This window comes from Carlito syrichta, unplaced genomic scaffold (genome assembly GCF_000164805.1).
Source record: "Carlito syrichta isolate Samal-C Ts95f unplaced genomic scaffold, Tarsius_syrichta-2.0.1 Scaffold308699, whole genome shotgun sequence".
Classification (NCBI taxonomy): domain Eukaryota; kingdom Metazoa; phylum Chordata; class Mammalia; order Primates; family Tarsiidae; genus Carlito; species Carlito syrichta.
In genome coordinates, this window is record NW_007252795.1 from 178,635 (window position 1) to 200,060 (window position 21,426).

Sequence of the window (21,426 nt, forward strand, 5' to 3'; positions counted from 1 at the left end):
ACTTGTAAATCGGTAGTTCAGACCGTTAACACTGACAGCTTATGAGTGAAGAGAGTAGATAGTAAGGGAGGGCCAGATTTAAAGGACTGAAATTCCAAGCATGAAAGAAAATCAAGGAATAAAGCTTATTGAGGTGCGATTTAGAACCTTGAGGACTACTTGGAAAGCAGGCCTAGACACACTTAGATTCTGAAACCTAAGATTTAAAAAAACGTCTTGAAAGCAGAGGAAAGTATCTTTTACATATAAAAAAACAATAACTCGAATGCTAGCATCTTTTCATCAGAAAACATAGAGGCCAGAAGACAGTGTAACAACATCTTAAAAGCTGAAACAATAAATCAGTCAGCCCAGAATTCTTTGTCCTGTGGAAGTATACTTCAGGGATGATGACCAAAAAAAAGACAGTTTTATAAATGGAAAACTAAGAGAAATTTGTCTCCAGCAGACCTGTACTTCAAGATATGATAATGGAAGTTCTTCAAGTGAAAAAGAAATGATATTTAATTTGGATCTTCAGGAACAAATGAAGAACATGAAAAATGGTAAATATCTGGATAAAAATAAAAGACTTTTTATCTCAAGTTCTTAAAAAGACCTACGAATGTTTAAAGCAAAAATTATAACATTGTCCTTTGGGGCTTTCAATGTATGCAGATGTAATACATATTTATATTGCAAATATATAGTAAAAGTAATAGATTTAAATACTACTATAAAATACATAAAACTATAACAATATGGTGCGTTGGGGGAGGTAATTAAAGAAACCTATATGATTGCAAGGTGTCAATATTTTACATGAAGAAGTATTGTGTTCTGACTGAACTCTGGAAAATTAGGGATGTATATTCTGATCTTTAGAGAAATAACTAAAAATAAAATACAAAGTACAGCTCATGAGCCAATATAAATGTTAAGCGGAAGACTTAAAAATATTTAAATAATCTCTTATTTTTTGTTTTTTATCTTTTTTTATTTTTGCTTAGGAGTCTCACTCTGTCACCCAGACTCAATCTGCTGGGCTCTGCGATCCTTCCACCTCAGCCTTCCAAGTAGCCGGAACTAGAGGCATGCACAACTAGGCCCAGCTAATTTTTTATTTATTGTAGAGACGAGGTCTCGCCAAGTTGCCTGGATGGGTCTTGAACCCATGGGCTCAGGCAATCCACTCGCCTCGGCCTCCAAAGTGCTGGGATTACAGGCTGAGCCACCAAGCCCAGCCTAAATGATCTTTTTAAAAGGTAGGAAAGTACAGCAGGAACTAGTACAACAACAAATAGTGGCAACCAACAGAATAATAATAAAATTGTTGAGTGAAATCCTGTGATAAAAATAATCATATTGACTATTAAAGGCCTAAATTCTACAATTTAAAGGAAGATTATCAGAGTAGATATAAAAGAAAAAACAAACTACACTGCTTATAAGAGATACACTTAAGGCATAAAAAATACAAATATGTTGAAAGTAAATGAATAGACAAAACTATACCAGACAAACAGTATGCATAAAAAGTAAGGAGTAGCTATATTAATATCAGATTAAATAGATTTTAAGACTGAGGGTATTATCAGAGATAAAGAGTGATATTTCTTTTTTTCTTTTTTTTTTTGAGTCGGAGTCTCACTCTGTCGCCCAGACTGGAGTGCAGTGGCCGCTCCCAGCCACCACAGCCTTGACCTGCTAGGCTCCGGCGATCCTTCCGCCTCAGCCTTCCTGGTAGCTGGAACTACAGACGCGCGCTACCATGCCTGGCTGATTTTTTTATTTATTGTAGAGATGAGGTCTCGCTGCCCAGGGGGGTCTCGAACCCATGGGCTCAGGCAATCCACTCACCTCAGCCTCCCAAAGGCGCGGGATTACAGGCTGAGCCAATGAGCCTGGCAAGAATGATATTTCAAGCCGAGCTCGAGCTCGGTGGCTCAGCCAGTAATCCCGCTCTTGGGAGGCTGAGGTGAGTGGATTGCCTGAGCCCGCGGGTTCGTGACCTGCCTGGGCAACTTGATGAGACCTCATCTCTACAATAAATCAAAAAAATTAGCGGGACGTGGTAGCGCACGCCTGTATTTCCAGCTACTTGGAAGGTTGAGGCGGAAGGATTGCCAGAGCCCAGGAGCCCAGCAGGTCGAGGCAGCAGTGGCAGGGAGCGTGCAACTGCACTCCAGTCTGGGCGACAGAAAGAGACTCCAACTAAAAAAAAAAAAAAAAGAGTTATATTTCATAATGATGAGAGGCATATTTCAGGCATGATTATGTAACAGCAACTTAAAAATACCTGAAGCAAAAAATGAGATGATAGTAGGAGATTTTAACATCTCAGTAAGTGATAGAACAACTTTTTAAAAAATCAGTAAAGACATAGAAGATTTGAACACTATGAACTACCTTGATCTAATGGATATTTATAGAATACTACACCCAACAATTGCCAAATATATAGTGTTTTCAATGTGCTCATGCTATGTTCCCAAAGAGAGACCATATAGATAATAAAACAAAACAATAAACTTAAAAGGAATGAAATTATACAGTGTGTTCAATTATTAAGACAGAATTAAAGTAAAAATAGCAATAAAGGCCAGGCACAGGGGCTCACGCCTGTAATATCAACACTGGGAGGCTAAGATGGGAGGATTGCTTGAGCTCAAGATTCAAGATCAGCCTGAACAACATAGTGAGACCTTGTCTCTACAAAAATTTTTTTTAAAAATTAGCAGAGTGTGTTGGTGCATGCCTGTAGTCCCAGCTACTCAGGAGATTGAGGCAGGAGGATCACTTGAGCCCAGGACTTTTATGCTGCTATGAGCCATAATCATGCCACTGTACTCAGCCTGGGTGACAGAGTGAGACCCTGACTCAAAAAAAAAAACCCACTCAAAAAAAAAACCAAAGTGACAATAAGATAGGAAAATACCAAATATTTTGAAACTCAACACCCTCCTAAATAAATCATAGGAGAAACAATAAATCAAAAGGGAAATTGTAAAGTACTTTGATGTGAATGACAATATATCAAATCAGAATTTTAGGGATGCCCTTAAAGCAGAGCTCACAGAGTCGCATAGCTTTAGAAAATGAAGTTCTAAAATCACTTGAGGCCAGGAGATCAAGACCAGCCTGGACAATATAGCAAGACCCCATCCTTACAAAAAACAAGGTTTTTTGATTTTACCTAAAAAAGCTAGAATAAGAAAAGCAAGCTGAATCTAAAGTAAAAAAAAGAAAGAGTAAACATAAGAATAGAAATCAACCACATGAAAAATAGGTAATAGAGAAAACTGACAAAACAAAAATCTGATTCTAGGAAAAGTTAAAATTGATAGCCTAAATGATTGTGATAAAAGAAAAAGCAACCGGGTATGATGACTCACACCTGTAATCCAGCACTTTGGGAGTTGGAGGCAAGAGGATTACCTGAGCCCAGGGGTTCAAGACCAGCATGGGCAACTTGGTGAGACTTCGTCTCTACAATAAATTTAAAACTTAGCCAGGTGTGGTGTTGCCTGCCTGTTTTCCAGCTACTTGGAAGGCAGAGGCGAAAGGATCTCCTGAACCCAGCAGGTCGACGCTGCGGTGACTGCGAGTGTGCCACTGCACTCCAGCCTGGGCGACAGAGTGAGACTCTGACTAAAAAAAAAAAAAAAGAAAAGAAAAGAAAAAAGAAAAACAGTTGACGAAGTTCGACATACATTTATGATTTTAAAAAACTCAGAAGAGTAGGATTAATAGGGAACTTCTTAATCTAATAAAGAATAGCTACTTGAAAGCCCTCAATTAACATCATACATGGTGGTAAAAAACTGAGTATTTTACCCTAAAGATTAGAAACATGAAAAGAACACCCACTTTCACTACTTATACTTTATATTTTACCAAATTCTCTTCTCATTGCATTGGGCAAAATAATAATAATATGCATAAAGACCATAAAGGAAGAAGTAAAACTGAATCTGCAAAAACAACTACTAGATCAAGTAAGTGAATTTAACAGTGTTAAAAGATATGAGATTAAGATATAAAAATCAGTTGTATCTTTTTTATATTCTAATAGCAAACAATTGCAATTTTTTTTTTAATTGCACTAAATGCATAATACTTAGGAATAAATATGACATCCAGGGCCAGATGTCATGGTCCATGCCTGTAATCCCTGCACTTTGAAAGATCAAGATGGGAGAATCACTTGAGGCCAGGAGTTCAAGACCAGCCTGGACAATATGGCAAGACCCCATCCTTACAAAAAACAACAAAAAAAGACATTCACTGTCTCTACTGTGACTATAAAATACTGATGAGGAAATTTTTAAATGAACTAAATTAATAGATAAATAAACTATGTTTATAGATTGGAACAGTCAAGATTATTGTGATGTTGCTTCTACTCAAATTGATCAATTTAATATATGTATTTATTTGGGGGGTTGGGATCTCACTCTGTACCCAGGCTAGAGTACAGTGGCATGATCATGGCTCACCACGGCCTCACAAACTTCATCACCCAGACCTCCCTTCCAGCGCAGCCTCCCAAGTAGCCTGTTATCTCACCACTTTGGGAAGTGGAGGTGGGAGGATCAGTTGAGCCTAGGAGTTCAAGACTAGCCTGGACAACATAATAAGACCTCTTCTTCACAATAAAATTAACTAGGCATGGTGATGTGTACCTGTAGTCCCAGCTCCTCAGGAGGTTGAGGTGAAAGGATCGTCTGAGACCAGGAGATTGGATACTGCGGTGAGCCATGATGGTGCCACTGCACTTCATTCTGGGTGACAGAGTGAGACCCCAACTCAAAAAATAAGTGTAAAATTATATAAAGCTTATATAGATGATTTTGAGAGAACATGACAAACTGATTCTAAAAATGTGTGGAAATGTAAAAAAAAAATAGTAGGCAATGTGATTTTTCAAGATTCAGAGTAAAGTGTTATTGGTAAAGTGATAGACCTAACCAACAATTGAATAGAGTCAAATCTTAAAACAGACCCACATACATAATTAAGTAATTTTCATCAGGGTAGCCAAGATAATTCAGTTAGGGACTGGAGAGCTTTTTCAGTAAATGGTGTTGAAACAACTGGCTGTCCATAAGGGTAGAAATTATTAAGTTACACCTCATGTCATGAACAAAAAATAATTCAAGATGAACTGTAGATTTAAAAGTAAAGCTAACACTATAAACATATGGGGAAAAGGAACAGGGGAAAAAGCTTTGCAGTCTGGGAATAAGAAAATTATTCTTAGTTAGAATTTAAAAAGCATGAATCATACAAGATAATAGATTAAATTAGCATTTCAAGATCAAAATTAAAAACATTTTCTCTTTGAAAACACTCCTAAGAAAATGAAAATGCAGTGCATGTATGCGGGCAAAATATTTGTAAATATATATCAAAAGATTTACTTGCAAGATATAAAAGGAACTCTTACAACTAAGAAGAAGAAAATGACCCACTTTAAAAATGAGCAAAAGTTTTGCCCAAGCACATCACAAAAAATAATACATGATTGTGTAAACAGTCACATGGAAATATGCTCAACACCATTAGTCAACAGGGAAATGCAAATGAAAACTAAAGTGATACCCCTTTCACAACCAGTAAAATTGTTGAAACTAAAAAAGATGTCCATACGAGACCCGCCTGGGCAGCAAGACCTCATCTCTGCAATAAATAAAAAAATCAGCCAGGCGTGGTAGCATGCGCCTGTAATTCCGGCTACTCGGAAGGCTGAGGCGGAAGATTTCACCGGAGCCTAGCAGGTTGAGGCTGTGGTGGCCGGTAGCGGCCACTGCACTCCAGTCTGGGCGACAGTGAGACTCCAACTCAAAAAAAAAAAAATAAGATGCCCATACATGTTGGTTAGTGTGTGCACCAACTAGAACTTGCAAACACTTCTGGTGAATGTGTAAAATGGTATAGCCATCTTGGAAATTGATTTGACAGTTTCTTAAAAATTTGCAACAAAAGATAAAAGAAATTAGTTAAATTTTGCCAAAATTAAACCTGTGCTTCAAAGGCCACTATCAAGAAGATGAAAAGACAACTAACAGAATGGGAGAACACATTTGCAGATTATATATCTAATAAGAAGCTTGTATCTTGAATATGTAAACACCACTTAAAATTCAATAAAACAACAACCCATTTAAAATATGAGCAAAGGATCTAAATAGACATTTACCTAAAGAAGGCTTACAAATGGTTCATAAGCACGTAAAATGATCCTCAACGTCAGTAGCCATTAGGGAAATGCAAATCAAAATAATGATAAACTATTACTTCACAACCACTAGAATGGCTATTACAAAAAAGGGTAAACAAGTATCAGTGAGAATGTGGAGAAACTGTTACCTCTCATATATTGCTGATGGGAATGTAAAATGGTTCAGTCATTGTATGGAAGACAGTTGAGCAGTACCAAAAAAGTTAAACATAGAATTACCATAGAAGCCAACAATTCTACACCTAGGTATTATGAGGGGAGACCCTCATAAATTCCAAAACTGGAATTTATTTACAAAAAATTGTGTATTTATTCTTACATGATTAAACTTCAAGTCAGTTTCAAAGTACTCTGTTTGATGCAATACACCTGTCGAGACACATTTTCCACTGCTCTGAACAGTTTTTGACCTTGTCAGTTGTGATGCCTTTTAGTGCTTCTTGTCATTTTTGGTTTCACTTCTTCCACATGGGCAAAACGTTTCCCTTTAAGGACTTTTTTCCATCTGGGGAAACTTTTTTTCATCCCCTCCCGCCATGGTCTGTGGAAAAATTGTCTTCCACGAAACTGGTCCCTAATGCCAAAAAGGTTGAGGACCAGTGCTCTGAAGAACTAGAAAAAAACAGGCTGGGTATGGTAGCTCATGCCTGTAATTCTGGAATTTTGGGAACCTGAAGTGAGAGGATTGCCTGGACCTAGAAATTCAAGGCCAGTCTAAGCAACACAGCAAGACCTTGTCCTACAAAAAACACAAAAAATTATCTAGGTGTGGTGGTATGCGCCTGTAGTCCCAGCTACTCAAGAGACTGAGATGGAAGGATCACCTGAGTCCAGGAGGTTGATGTCACTTTGAGCCATAATTGTGCCACTGCATGGCATCCTGGGCAACAGAGTGAGACTCTTGACTCAAATTAATTAATTAATTAACTAACAGGTACTGAAACAAATACTTGTACATGAATGTTTATAGCTGCACTATTCACAATAGCCAAAAGGTGGAAACAACTAAATTTCCATCAACAACAGATTAAAAAAAAAATGTGGTGTATCCATACATTGGAATATTTTCCAGCCATCAAAAAAGAATAAAATAATAATTTATGCTACAAAGCAGGTGAGCCTAGATTGCATTACACTAAACGAAAGACACAAAAGGCTACATGTTATATGATTTCATTTATGTGAAATATCCAGAACAGGTATATCTGGAGACAGACAGTAGATTGGTGGTTGCCTGTGGCTGCAGAAGAGAGGAAATAGGGAATACCTGTTTCATCTATGAGGTTGTATTTGGGTGTAATGAAAATGTTTTGCAATTAGATAAGATGATGGTTTTACAACATTCTGAATGTACTAAATGCTGCTGAACTGTTCCCTTTAAAATGGTTAATTTTATGTTAATTCATACAATAAAGCACAGAGGTAACACACTCACACATTGAGATATCTCTACACACCAACTAGAATGAATAAAATTTTTTAAATGGTACCACATTTTGACATAGTTGTGAGGGAATTGTTACACTCATTCATTGCTTTTGGGAATATAAAATTGTAAAACCATGTTGTAAAGCAGCTTGGCAGTTGCTAAAGCTAAACATATACTAAGCACATGATCAGTCACTCTATTCTTAGGAATATGCCCAAGCAAAAAGAGCGTATGTCCACACAGATTCCCATAGTGGAATATTCATAGCATCTTTATTTGTAATAGTTCCCAAATTGGAAACATCTGAAATGTCCACCAAATGATTAATAAAGAAATTGAAGTGTATTCATAGAATGGGATACTGCTTAGTAATATAGAAGGTTAAAATACCTACACAGATTGGATGTGGTAGTTCCCAGCACTTTGGGAAGCCGAGGTGAGAGGATTGCTTGAGTCCAAGAGTTCGAGAGTGCTGATAGCTATAATGGTGCTACTGCACTCCAGCCTGGGTGACAGACACGTTACACACACATTACAATTGATTTAAGCTCCAAGTAATTTTGCTGAGTGAAGAAACTCAGGCAAAAAGAGAATACATATTTACATATTTATGGTTTCGTTTATATAAAACTCTAAAAATACAAACTAATCCATAGTAACAATAGGTAGATCACTAGGTGTCTTGGGACAGGAAATAGAGAGGGAGAAGGGATTACAAAAGGGATGAGAAAACTTTTTGGAGTGATGGATATATTCACTATCTTGATTATGATGCTACTTCACAGTGTATTCATATTTCAAATTTTATCAAATTGTACATTTTAGATACATGACACTTCTTGTATGTAAATTATACTTCAATAATGCTGTTTTTGAAATAACAAATATTGGTCAGGATGTGAAGTAATTGGAATCTTGTGCACTTTTGATAGGAGAGAAAAGTGTGCACTTGCTTTGCAAAAATAGTTTGATAGTTCCTTAGATCATTAAGAATAGAATTACCATTAAATTAATCAATTCTACAAATAGGGAAATGTTCAAGAGAGATGAAAAAAATGTCCACAGAAGAAGCTGCACATTAGTGTTCATAGCAGTATCATTCATATTTGTCAAAAGACGAAAACAACTCAAATCCCATCTTAAAGAAAGGATAAATAAAATGTTATATATCCATAGTCTGGGATACTATTCATCCATAGAAAGAAATGAAGAATTGCCTCATGGTACAACATGCTTGACTCCTCAAAAGTATATGTTAAGGGAAATAAGCCAGAAATGAAAGAGAAAATATTGTATGATTTTACTCATGTGTAATATGTGTGATACCTAGTAGAGACAAATTTATAGAGATAAAATATAATAAAGCTTAGTACATGCAGTGTGGGGAAGAATGAATGGAGAGTTATTGTTAATAGACTTTCTGTTTGGGATGATGAGAAAGTTCTTAAAATGGAAAATGATGATGGTTGAGCAACATTGTGAATGTGCTTAATGCCACTGAATTGTACACTTAAAATGGGGAATTGATGTTATATTTATTTTACCATAATAAAAAAGTAACACATGAAATTATTATTTCCTAATGGGGATAGAGGACTTCCAGTTATGGTAGTTGGAAATGGTTGGTGATTGTCCTCCACAGAAAAAATTAGTATAAAAGTGAAGAAATTTGTCAAAAAGCAACTATTTCTGTGTGCTGGAAATCAAACCAAAGCAGTCCAACAATTGAGAAACATATGTTCTTTAAAAACTGCTACCATTTGGGGTAAAAATAGTAGGAGTCTATAGCCTTCTTGTCTGGAGCTGTTCCTGTATCCTTCAGAGAACTTCACGGACAAGTATGGTAGTTTTACCAGCTTTTGACTAGCCATTGGATCCTATCTGATGGCAGAGGTATACTCAACTAGGGGTGGAGAGGGAACATTTGTATCTTTGCCAGCTAAAATTGCCAAATTAAGTTAGAAGTTATGGGGAAAATCTACATATTTGTTAACCAAATGTTGGGATTCCACTTTTTTTGATGGGAAATCCTGGAAACAAGATACTTACATAGGGGCTTAGGTAACTCTCCACCTATCCCTGGCTAACTAGGAAATTACACATGAATATCCAAAGCATCTAGCAAAAAGCAAAAAGACAAAGAAGAATAAAGAATTGGCTCAAACTTTTTATGTGTTCTGCAACCCACACGCAGATAATTGGCAAATTGTAGAAATTTTATTAGCTTAAGCTGTATTAGCAAACATTTTGCCAGATCATTGGTAGACCACTAAGTTATGCTGAAACAGAGGCAACTTCTAGGAAGTCAGATTATAAAATAAATATGAAAAAAAAAAAACTGAGCAGAGACATTCAAAGGAGAAATTATACCCATTCTCTACAGTCTTTTCCAGGAAATAGAAGCAGAGAGAATGCTTTCTAATACATTCTGTGAGGCCAGAATTATTGCAGTAGAAAACTAAAAGACATTACAAAAAAGGAAAGGTACAGATCAATATCTCTCATAAACAAAGATGTAGAAATCTTCAACTAAATATTAACCGATCAAATTCCACAGTGTTTAAAAACAATTGTGTACCATGACCCAACGGGATTTATTACAGGTATGCAAGGTTGGTTCAGTATTTTAAAAGCATCTAATGTAATTCATGACATCAATTAGCTAAAGAAGAAAATTCATATCATTTAAATAGATGCATAAAAAGAATTTGACAAAGCCCAACACCCATTTATGATTTTTTTTAAAAAACCCTCACATACAATAGAAAAGAACATTCTCAACTTGATAAAAGACATCCACCGGCTGAATGTGGGGGCTCACACCTATAATCCCAGCACTTTGGGAGGTGGAGGCAAGAGGATTGCCTGAGTCCAGGGGTTCGAGGGTAGCCTGGACAACTTGACGAGACCTTGTCTCTACAATACATCCAAAAATTAGCTGGGTATGGTGGTATGCACCTGTAGTCCCAGCTACTTGGAAGGCTGAGGCAGAAGGATCACCTGAGCCTAGCAGGTTGAGGATACAGTGGCCATGAGCATGCCATGCACTCCAGCCTGGGCGACAGAGGGAGACTCCAACTCAAAAAAAAGGCTTCTATAGAGAAACGGCAGCTAGCATCATACTTAAGGCTGAGAAACTATATGCTTCCTTCTAAGATCAGAAACAGGGCAAAGATACCTACTCTTACCACTCCCACTCAAGCTCATACTGGAGGACCTATTTAATGCACACAGATTAGAAAGGAAGAAATATAACTGTTTTTGTTTGAAAATGTAAAGGATCAACAAAAGTTATAGCAAAGTTGCAAGATGTGAGGTTAATATACAAAAACTAGTTACCTTCTCATATACCAGCAAAGAACAATTGGAATTTGACATTAAAATCACAATACTTTTTACATTATCACCAAAAAATAAAATACTTAGATATAAATCTAGCAAAATATGTTCAAGATCTATGTGAGGAAAACCATAAAACTCCGATGATCAAAGATCTAAGTAAATTGTGAGATATTTCACATACATAGATAGGATAACTCTATTATTATGTCAGGATGTCAGTTTTTGTTAGCTTGATGGATAGATTCAACACAGTCCCAGTCAGAATCCTTGCGAATTATTTTGTGGGCATCAATAAGGTGATTCTGAAGTGTAAATGTAAAGGTAAAAGATATATAATAGTCAAGACAGTATTGCAGAAGATCAGAATTGGAGGATAGACACTCCTCAACATCAAGATTTACTATAAAGCTACAGCAATAAAGACAGTATGATACTAACGAAAGAATAGACAAACTGATAGTCCAGAAACAGGCCTACACAAATAGAGTCAGTTGATTTTTGTCAAAGGAGCAAAAGCAATGTAATGTAGAAAAGATACAGTAAGTCTCCTACATATGAATGAGTTCCATTTTGAGAGTACATTCATAAGTCCAGTTTGTTCATAAGTCCAGTTTTTTCATAAGTCCGACGAAGTTAGCCTAGGTACTCAACTAGCACAATTGGCTATGTAGTACTTTACCAGCTATGTCACCACGGCGTTTATGCTTGCTTCTGGACATCCTTTGCTTGAAATAAAGAATACTGAACTACTGTACTTACTTTATACAATACTGTAAAGTACACAAAAGCATAACCACTTGTAGAGGATGCATGCATGTGACAATGTAAACCAGACACATGAACTAATGTGATTGGACATATGAGCGAACAGTCACATCTTTGAAAGTTTGCAACTTGAAGGTTTGTATGTAGGTGACTTACTGAATCTTTTCAACAAATGCTGGGAAAACTGGACATCTGTATGTAGACACAGACCTTACACCTTCCACAAAAATTAACTCAAAACACATATACCTAAATGTAAAATGCAAAGCTGTAAATCTCCTAAAAGATAACATTGGAAAACCTAGGGTTTGCAATGATTTATTAGACACAACACCAAAAACTCATGATCCATGAAACAAAGAAATTGATAAGTTGTACATGATTAAAATTTAAAACTGCAAAAGACACTGTCAAGTGAATGAAAAGACAAGCCACGGACAGAAAATATTTGCAAAATGCATATCTGACAAAGGACTGTTATTTAAAACAAAGAATTCTTTAAAATTTAAAAATAAGGCTGGGCACAGTGGCTCATACCTGAAATCACAGCACTTTGGGAGGCTGAGGTGATAGGATTGCCTGAGCTCAGGGGTTTGAGACCAGCCTGGGCAACTGGCAAGACCTCGTCTCTTCAGTGAATAAGAAAATTAGCTGGACATAGTGGCATGCATGTCCAGCTACTCGAGGGACTGAGACAGAATACTCACCTGAGCCCGGCAGGTTGAGGCTACAGTAGCTGTGAGTGTGCAACTGCATTTCAGCATGGGTGACAGAGTGAGACTCCAACTCAAAAAAAAAAAAACAACAACAACAATGAGGGAAGGATCTGAATATATAACTCAAGGGATGATGTGCATGGCACATAAGCATATGAAAAGATGCTTAACATCATATGTAATTAGGGAATTGCTAGTTAAAACAATGAGAGTTTTACATCCAGACAATGGAATATTATTCAGCACTAAGAAGAAATGATTTCTCAAACCATGGAAAGATATGGGAGAACCTTAAATGCACATTGCTAAGTGAAAGAATCCAGTTTGAAAAGGCTATGTACTATATATGATTCTGCCTATATGACATTCTCAAAAAGGCAAACTTTTGGAGACAATAAGAAGAGCAGTGGTTGTTAGGGGTTCAGGATGCAGTAGGGAGAGAGGGAAGAATAGGTGGAACACAGGAGACTTTTAGAACCCTGTAATGATCCAGTAATGGTACATACATTGTCATTATACAGTTGTCAAAACCCATACAAAACAACAGAAAGAGTGAGCTCTAATGTAGTCTATGACTTTAGTTAATGGTGTTTCAGTATTGGCTCATCAACTGTGACCATGTTACCAGAGTATTTGAAGAACTTAATAACTGGAGAAAGTAGAGAGAGGATGCGAGGGGTTATATGGGAACACTAGCAACTTACTTTTTTGCAAAGCAAAAACTGCTCTAAAATGTATATTTTAAAAATTGATTAGAGAAATTGATGGCTACATACTCAGGGGAGACAAATTCTGCAGTTTAAGTCCAAGCAAGTTACTAAAATAAACTAACACAACTTCCAGAAAAAACAAAACAAAACAAAACAGAGTTGCTACATGCTCTCTAAAATTAAAAACCACTAGATGTGCAAAGTGACACAAGCTCAAGAAATAAAGCAATCAGTAGAAACGGACTCTGAGTAGGCCCAGATGTTAGATTTTGCAAAGATTAACCGAGCTATCAGAAATAAGATATACAAAGATTTTAAACTTATATCACAGAACTAATGGAAAACATAATAGCAATTACTCAACGAAATGGGAATCTATATACAGAAAAAGTATCTATAGAAAAAGAATCAAATAGCAAGTCTAGAGTTTTAAAGTATAACTGAAATGAAAAACTTACTAGATGGACTTAGCAGGATTTGAAAGACTCAGAGAACTTGAAGATTATTAGAAATTACATATTTTAAAGTGTAAATTTTATGGTAAATTAGTAATATTTCAGGAATTTTTTAAAAATCTCAAAATCTTCCTACCAACCTTGACATAGCTGATCCCATGAATTTACTTTTTGAAAACATAGCAATAAATGGAAATTTACACTACTGCCAAAGATTCAGATTGGCAAAAGTGATTATAAGAATGTGCTGACCTAGGTGTGGAGGCTCACACCTGTAATCCCAGCACTTTGGGAGATGGAGGTGAGAGGATTGCCTGAGCCCCAGGGGTTTGAGACCAGCATGAGCAACACAGCGAGACCTCATCTCTACAATAAATCAAAAAATTAGCTGGGCGTGGTGGCGCACACCTGTAGTTCCAACTACTTGAAAGGCTGAGGTGGAAGAATTGCCTGAACCCAGCAAGTCGAGGCTGTGGTGGCCGTGAGTGTGCCACTACACTCCAGCCTAGGTGACAGTGTGAGACTCCAACTAAAAAAAATAAATAAATAACGTTACTAACTTTTCACTAGATGGACTGGGGAAAAAATGGATTGTCCAGGCTGAACTTGAACCCTGGGCTCAGGCAGTCCTCTCACCTCTACCTCCCAAAGTGCTTGGATTGCAGGTGTGAGCCACCACGCCTGGCTACAATGATTTTTTTTAAAGGAATTTGTAAAAGACTAGTCAATAAAAGGATTTTTTTAAACAAAGTAAAAAAAGATTAATAGGAACTCCTATTTCCAGACAAGAAGGAGTAAGTGGACAAGATTTAACTTTCTATCTGAAGCAACCAAGATAAAGAAAAGGAAAATATTAAATGGTTTTCAAGACATTGTAATGAAGGACATTGTTCCCTGAGAGACATGAATAAAACAAGATGGATTCTACTATTGTCTCAGCCTACTACACTGAAAGTCTTTCCAGGTCCTGTCATAGGAAGGAAGAACAGAAATAGAGCTCAGACACTCATGACTTAAGGAAACATTGGTTTGGGGGTTTTTTTGGTTTTGTTTTGTTTTTTTAAGTTGGAGTCTCACACTGTTGCCCAGGCTGGAGTGCAGTGGCATGCTCACAGCCACTATAGCTTCCACCTTCTGGGCTCAGGAGATTTTTCCGACACGAAAACTTTCCAAGTAGTTGGAACTACAGGTATGTGCCATCATGCCAGCTTTTTTTTTTTTTTTAAACTGAAACCAGTGTCTTTTATTTTTATCTTTATATCCATTTAGCTCCTACATATAAGTGAGAACATGCGGTGTTTGGTTTTCTATTTCTGAGTTAGCTCACTTAGGATGATGTTCTCCAGCTCCATTCATGCTGTTGGAAAGGATATGATTTTATTCTTTTTTTTAATGGCTGCATAGTATTCTGTCATGTATATATATCACATTTTCTTTATGCACTCATTCACTGATGGGCACTTAGGTTGGGTTCATGACTTTGCTATTGTGAACATATGAGTGCAGGTATCCTTCTATATAATGATTTGTTTTCCTTTGAGTAGATAGCAAGTAGTGGGATTGCTGAGTTAAATGATAGTTCTGTTTTTAGTTCCTTGAGAATTCTCCATACTGTTTTTTCATAGAGATTGAGAACTAGTTTACATTCTCATCAACAGTATTTGACATTCCCTTTTTTCTATGTTCACATCAACATCTATTTTTTTTGGACTTTTAAATAATAGCCATTCTGACTGGTATAAGATATTTCACTGTGGTTTTTAATTTGCATTTTTATGATGATTAGTGATGGTGAGTATTTTTTCATGTTTTTTGGCTACTTGTGTTTTTTTTTGAGAAGTGTCTATTCATGTCCTTTGCCCACTTTTTGATTAGAGATGTTTGTTTTTTTCATGTTGAATTTGTAGATTTTGGAAATTAGTCCTTTGTCTAGGATGTAATTTGCAAATACTTCATCCCATTCTGTAACTTTTATATTCACTCTGTTGATTATTTCTTTTGCTGTACAGAAAGCTTTTTTTAAAAACTTTTTTATTTTAAAATTGTGGGGTACAGTTAAGGATTAGGTACACAGATATGCATTGTGCAGGTACCCTTGTTGATGAGGTGTGCATCCCTCATCCCCAGAGAGATATTGACTACTGTTAATCCCAACTCCCTTCCCCTCCCTGCCCCCCCATAGTTTCCTGCCACTGTCAATCCTTTTCTTATAGTTTTACAATAGTTGTTCAAGGTCCACTTATGAGTGAGAACATGTGATACTCAGATCTTTGTTTCTGTGAGAGATCACTCGGTATTATAAACTCCAGTTCCATCCAGGTTGCTGCGAAATTCATAATTTTATTCTTTTTTATGGCTACGTAATATTCCATTGTGTATATGTACCACATTTTTTTTTTTTTTGAGTTGGAATTTCACTCTGTCACCCGGACTGGAGTGCAGTGGCCGCTCCCAGCCACCGCAGCCTTGCCTGCTGGGCTCTGGCGATCCTTCCGCTTGAGCCTTCCAAGTAGCTGAAATTACAGGCATGCGCTACCAGGCCCGGCTGATTTTTTGATTCTCGCTGCCCAGGCGGGTCTCAAACCCGCAGGCTCAGGCAATCCACTCACCTCAGCCTCCCAAAGAAGCAGGATTACAGGCTGAGCCAACGAGCCCGGCTTGTACCACATTTTTTAAATCCAGTCCTCTTTTGATGGACAGCATGGTTGGTTCCATGATCTTACTATTGTGAACAATGCTGTAATAAACATACATGTGCAGGTATCTTTTTTATAGAGTGATTTAAGTTCTTCAGGGTATATTCTTGTAGGGAGACTGTGGGGTCATATGGAAGGTTGATTTTTAGAGCTTTTAGGAATCGCCACACTGATTTCCACAGAGGCTGCACTAGTTTACACTCCTACCAACAATGTAGAAGTGTTCCCTTTTCACCACATCCTCTCCAGCATCTATTATTTTTTGAGTTATTGATAATGGCCATTCTGACTGGAGTTAGGTGGTATCTCAGTGTAGTTTTAATTTGCATCTCCGTAATGACTAGTAAGGTTGAACATTTCTTCATGTATCTTTTGGCTGCTCGTATGTCTTCTTTTGAGAAGTGTCTGTTCATATCTTTTGCCCACTTTGTAATGGGGTTGTTTGTTTTTTTCTTTTCAGCACATTTGAGTTCCTTGTAGATCCTAGATGTTAGGCCTTTGTCAGACATGGAGTTGGCAAATACTTTTTCCAACTGTGGGCTGTCTCCCTGTGGGCTGTCTCCCTGCTCTCTTGATGGTTTCTTTGACTTTGCAGAAGCTTGTCAGTTTAATGAGGTCCCACTTGTCTATCTTAACTCTTATCGTTTTGGGTTTTGCTAAGGAATTGGATGCCAGTTCCAACTTCCATAAGGGTGTGTCCTGTATTTTCTAAAGTTCTTATGGTTTGAGGTTTCACATTTAGGTCTCTGATCCATTTAGAGTTAATTTTTGTGTAAGCATAGATAGGGGTCTTGTCTGAATATTCTGCATGTGCTCAGCCAGTTTTCCCAGCATCATTTACTGAATAGGTTCTCCTCTTCCCAGTGGTGGGTAGTGGAGGCTTTGTCAAAGATGAGTTGGTTGAGAAATTGAGGTTTTGCTTCTGGAATCTCAATTCTGTTCCATTGGTCTATATACCTGTTCTTGTACCAATACCAAGATGTTTTGATTATTGTAGCTTTATAGTAAAGTTTAAAGTCTGGTATTTTGATACCTCCTGCTTTGTTTTATTTTATTTTATTTATTGCAGAGACAAGGTCTCACCAAATTGCCCAGAGTGGTCTTGAACCCTGGACTCAGGCAATCTTTTTGTCCGGAGACATTGTTAACAGTACTGAAGTTGTGAGAGGTGGTATAAGAACTCCATAGATTGTGAGAGGATGCCCATCATGTTTTCAGTGTATATATATGAGGAAACTACCCAAGGCCAGGGATGGAACCATTGAAAAGTTTTATTTATTTATTTGTTTGTTTGTTTATTTGTGATAGGATTTCACTGTGTTGCTCAGGCTGGAGTGCAATGGTATCTTCACAGCTTACCACATCCTTGAACTTTCGGGCTCAAGCAATCCACTTGCCTCAGCCTCCTGAATAGTAGCTAGGACTACAGGCTTGTGACATCACCCCAGCTGTTCTATTTTTTTTTTTTTTTTTTTTGTAGAACTAAGGTCTCACTTTGTTGCCCAGGCTGATCTCAAACTCCTGGTCTCAAGTGGTGCTCCCACCTCAGTCTCCCAAAGTGCTGGGATTACAGACATGACCTACCATGTCCCGCTAGGCGAGTTGAAACATTTTAGAAGAGGGAGGAATATTCTCACATGAATATGAACACTGCCTTTTGCCATCTGCCAGTCTAGAAAACCTCATAATTTATGGATCATTGAGTACAGTGTTTTAAAAGATCTTGCCTCAGTAATATGAAACACTTAGGCTTAAACGTAGATGCTGCTGTGGTTCTGCCTAACGAATCTTAAAAGAAGACCTGAAAGGATCAAACTTTTTCCAAGTAACTTACTGCATCCTAGAAAAAAAACTCAAGAAGATTTATAGTAGTACAAAAATGCACTGCACATCACAAGGTAAAATTCACAATATCTGACTCCCCATAAAAAAAATTAGCAGGCATACAAAGAAGCAAGAACATATGACTACTAATGAGATAAATCAGTTAATTGCAAATAACAGAATTGACACAGGTATGTTGTAGAAGAAACCAAGAATAGAACATCATTAAGCTGTGGAACGGTTTCATAAATAATAGATGTGCATCAATTGTATTTAATTACAAATATATATATATTTTTTTTTTTTTTTTTGAGAAAGCAGGACTTATTAAGAGAACAGAAAAACTCCCACAGTGGGAGGAGACCGAAGGGGCTGCCCAGCCTAATATATTTGTAATTTAACTCCTTTAAGGAGGGAATGGCAGAAAGAAATACTTGACGAAATAATGGCTGAATTTCTCCAAATTTGATGAAAGCCTTTAATTCAAAGACTTAAGAAGCTCAATGAAACCCCAAACCAAGAAATATAATGAAAACTACATCAATGTAGGTCATCATCAAATTGTTGAAAACTAACAATAAGAGAAAATCTTAAAAAAAAAAATTTTTTTTTTGAGTCGATATCTCTGTTGGCTAGGCTGGAGTACTGTGACATGATTTCGGTTCACTGCAGCCTCAACTTCCTTGGCTCAGGCAAGCCTTCTGCCTCATTCTCCCAAGTAACTGGGATTACAGGTTTGTGCCATCATACTTGGCTAAGTTTTGGATTTTTGGTAGAGATGAGGTTTTGCTGCATTGCTGCCTAGGCTAGTCTCGAACGTCTGGGCTCAAGAAGTCCTCTCACCTTGATCTCTTAAAGTGTGGGATTACAGGTGTGAGCCACTACACATGCCCAGATAAGAGAAAATCTTGAAAGCAGCTTGAGAAAAAAGGGCACATGCACTACAGAGCAACACATAAGGATCTCAGCACATTTATCATTGAAACAATGCAAGTGAGTAGACATGCAGCCAACGTCTTGAAAACACTTAAAGGAAAAAAACTATTAACCTATAGTTCTGTACTCAGTACAAATTTTTCAAACATGAAAATATTATTTTCTGGATATACGAAAAATGAAACACAACTGATTTCTGACAAAAGAGCAAAGTCAAGTTAGTAAAGAAAGGACTTTTTTTCTAGCAACTAGAACTGGAAAAAAATGAATATCCATATTTCAAAAATAAAATTTCATCCACACCTTCTGTGATGTTTAAAAAATAAACTCAAAATGTGGCCGTGCATGGTAGCATGCACCTGTAATCCCAGCTGTTTAGGAGGCTAAGGGAGGAGAATTACTTCAACTCAGGAGTTTAACTGACAAGTTTCTGCAAAACAAAAGAAACCATCAAGAGAGCAGGGAGCCAGCCCACAGAATGGGAAAAAATATTTGCCAACTGTATATCTGACAAAGGCCTAACATCTAGGATCTACAAGAAACTCAAATGCGCCGAAAGGAAAAAAACAAATAGCCCATTAAAAAGTGGCCAAATGACATGAATACACACTTCTCAAACGAAGATATACGGGCAACCAACAGACACATGAAAAAGTGCTCAGCCTCACTCATCATCAGAGAAATGCAAATCAAAACCACATTGAGATACCACCTAACCTCTGTAAGAATGGCCATCATTAATAAAACAAACAACAGCAGATGCTGGCAAGGATGTGGAGAAAAAAGAATGCTTCTACACTGCTGGTGGGAATGCAGACTAGTACAACCTCTTTGGAAGATGGTGTGGCCATTTCTGAAAGAACTAGAAATTAACCTTCCATATGACCCAGCAATTCCCCTATTGGGACTATACCTGGAGGAACTCAAATTATTCTACGAAAAAGATACCTGCATACGTATGTTTGTTGCAGCTCTTTTCACAAAGGCAAAAACATGGAACCGACCGTGTTACCCATCAAAGCTGGACTGGAAAAAAAATGTGGTACATATATACAATGGAATATTATGCAGCCATAAAGAAGGACAAATATATGGACTTTGCAGCAACTTGGATGGATTTGGAGTTGATCATACTCAGTGATTTACCACAGAAACAAAGAACTGAGTTCCAAATGTTCTCACTCATAAGCTGACCTTGAACAATTATAATGCTGTAAGAAAGCGATTGGCAGTAGTGGAAAACTGTCAGGGGTGGGGGAGTGGGGATTGGCAGTTGAGGGAAACTGCTGGGGGGGAGGGGCATACCTCATCTAGGGTACCTGCATGATCAATGTTTATATACCTAACCCTGAATTGTACCCTACATCTTTATTTAAAACAAACAAACAAAAAAAAGAAAAACCTGGGCAACACAAAAAGACCCCATTTCTAAAATAAACAAATATTAATAATAACCAAAATGTATCATACACCTAAATGTGAAACTGAAATATAAAATTTATAGAAGAAAATATATCTGGAGAAAATCTTCATGATTTTGTACAATGAGTTCTTTTATATATCACCAAAAGCTGAATCTGTAAAAATAAAAATTTATAAATCAGTTTTCATCAAAATGAAAAACTTTGTTCTTCAAAATACACTCCTAAAGGGAATGAAGAAACAAACTACATGTTGGTATGAAATATTGCAAATCATGTATGATTAAAAGCCCTGTATCCTGAATGTATAAAGAGTTGTCAGAACTTAACTAAAGATAAAACCCAGCTAAAAAATAGGTGAGGATTTGAACAGATGCTTAAATAAATGAATATCAGTACCACAATTAGATAACACTATACACCTATGAGCATGACTAAATTTTAAAAACAGACCACTTATCATTTTGGCTAGGAATGTGGAAAATCTGGAGTGCTCATTTACTGCTAGTGGGAATATGAAATGGTATAGCTATGTACTTTGGTAAACAATTTGGCAATGTTTAAAAATTTATATACACCTACTGTATGATCCAGCTATTCCACTTTTTGGTATATACAAAATAAGTAGTGACATATGTCCATATACAATTTCTTATTTAAGTATTCATAGTAGCATTATTTTTAATTGCCAAAAAAATAGAAACAAGCCGGGCTCGGTGGCTCAGCCTGTAATCCCACGCCTTTGGGAGGCTGAGGTGAGTGGATTGCCTGAGCCTGCGGGTTTGAGACCTGCCTGGGCAGGCTAGACCTCATCTCTACAATAAATCAAAAATTAGCCGGGCGTGGTAGTGCATGCCTGTAATTCCTGCTACTCGGAAGGCTGAGGCGGAAGGATCGCCGGAGCCCAGC

The 21,426-nt window shown here is 37.1% G+C and overlaps 1 protein-coding gene across 1 annotated transcript in view; it reads left to right on the top strand.

Annotated features, from left to right (window-relative positions):
• Positions 1-21,426, top strand: part of BAZ2B (bromodomain adjacent to zinc finger domain 2B) — a 406,036-nt gene that overhangs the window by 43,024 nt on the left and 341,586 nt on the right. Inside the window, exon 2 of the mRNA XM_021716325.1 lies at positions 446-545. The gene's annotated coding sequence lies outside the window, so the exon portion shown is untranslated. The remainder of the gene's footprint in view (positions 1-445; positions 546-21,426) is intronic.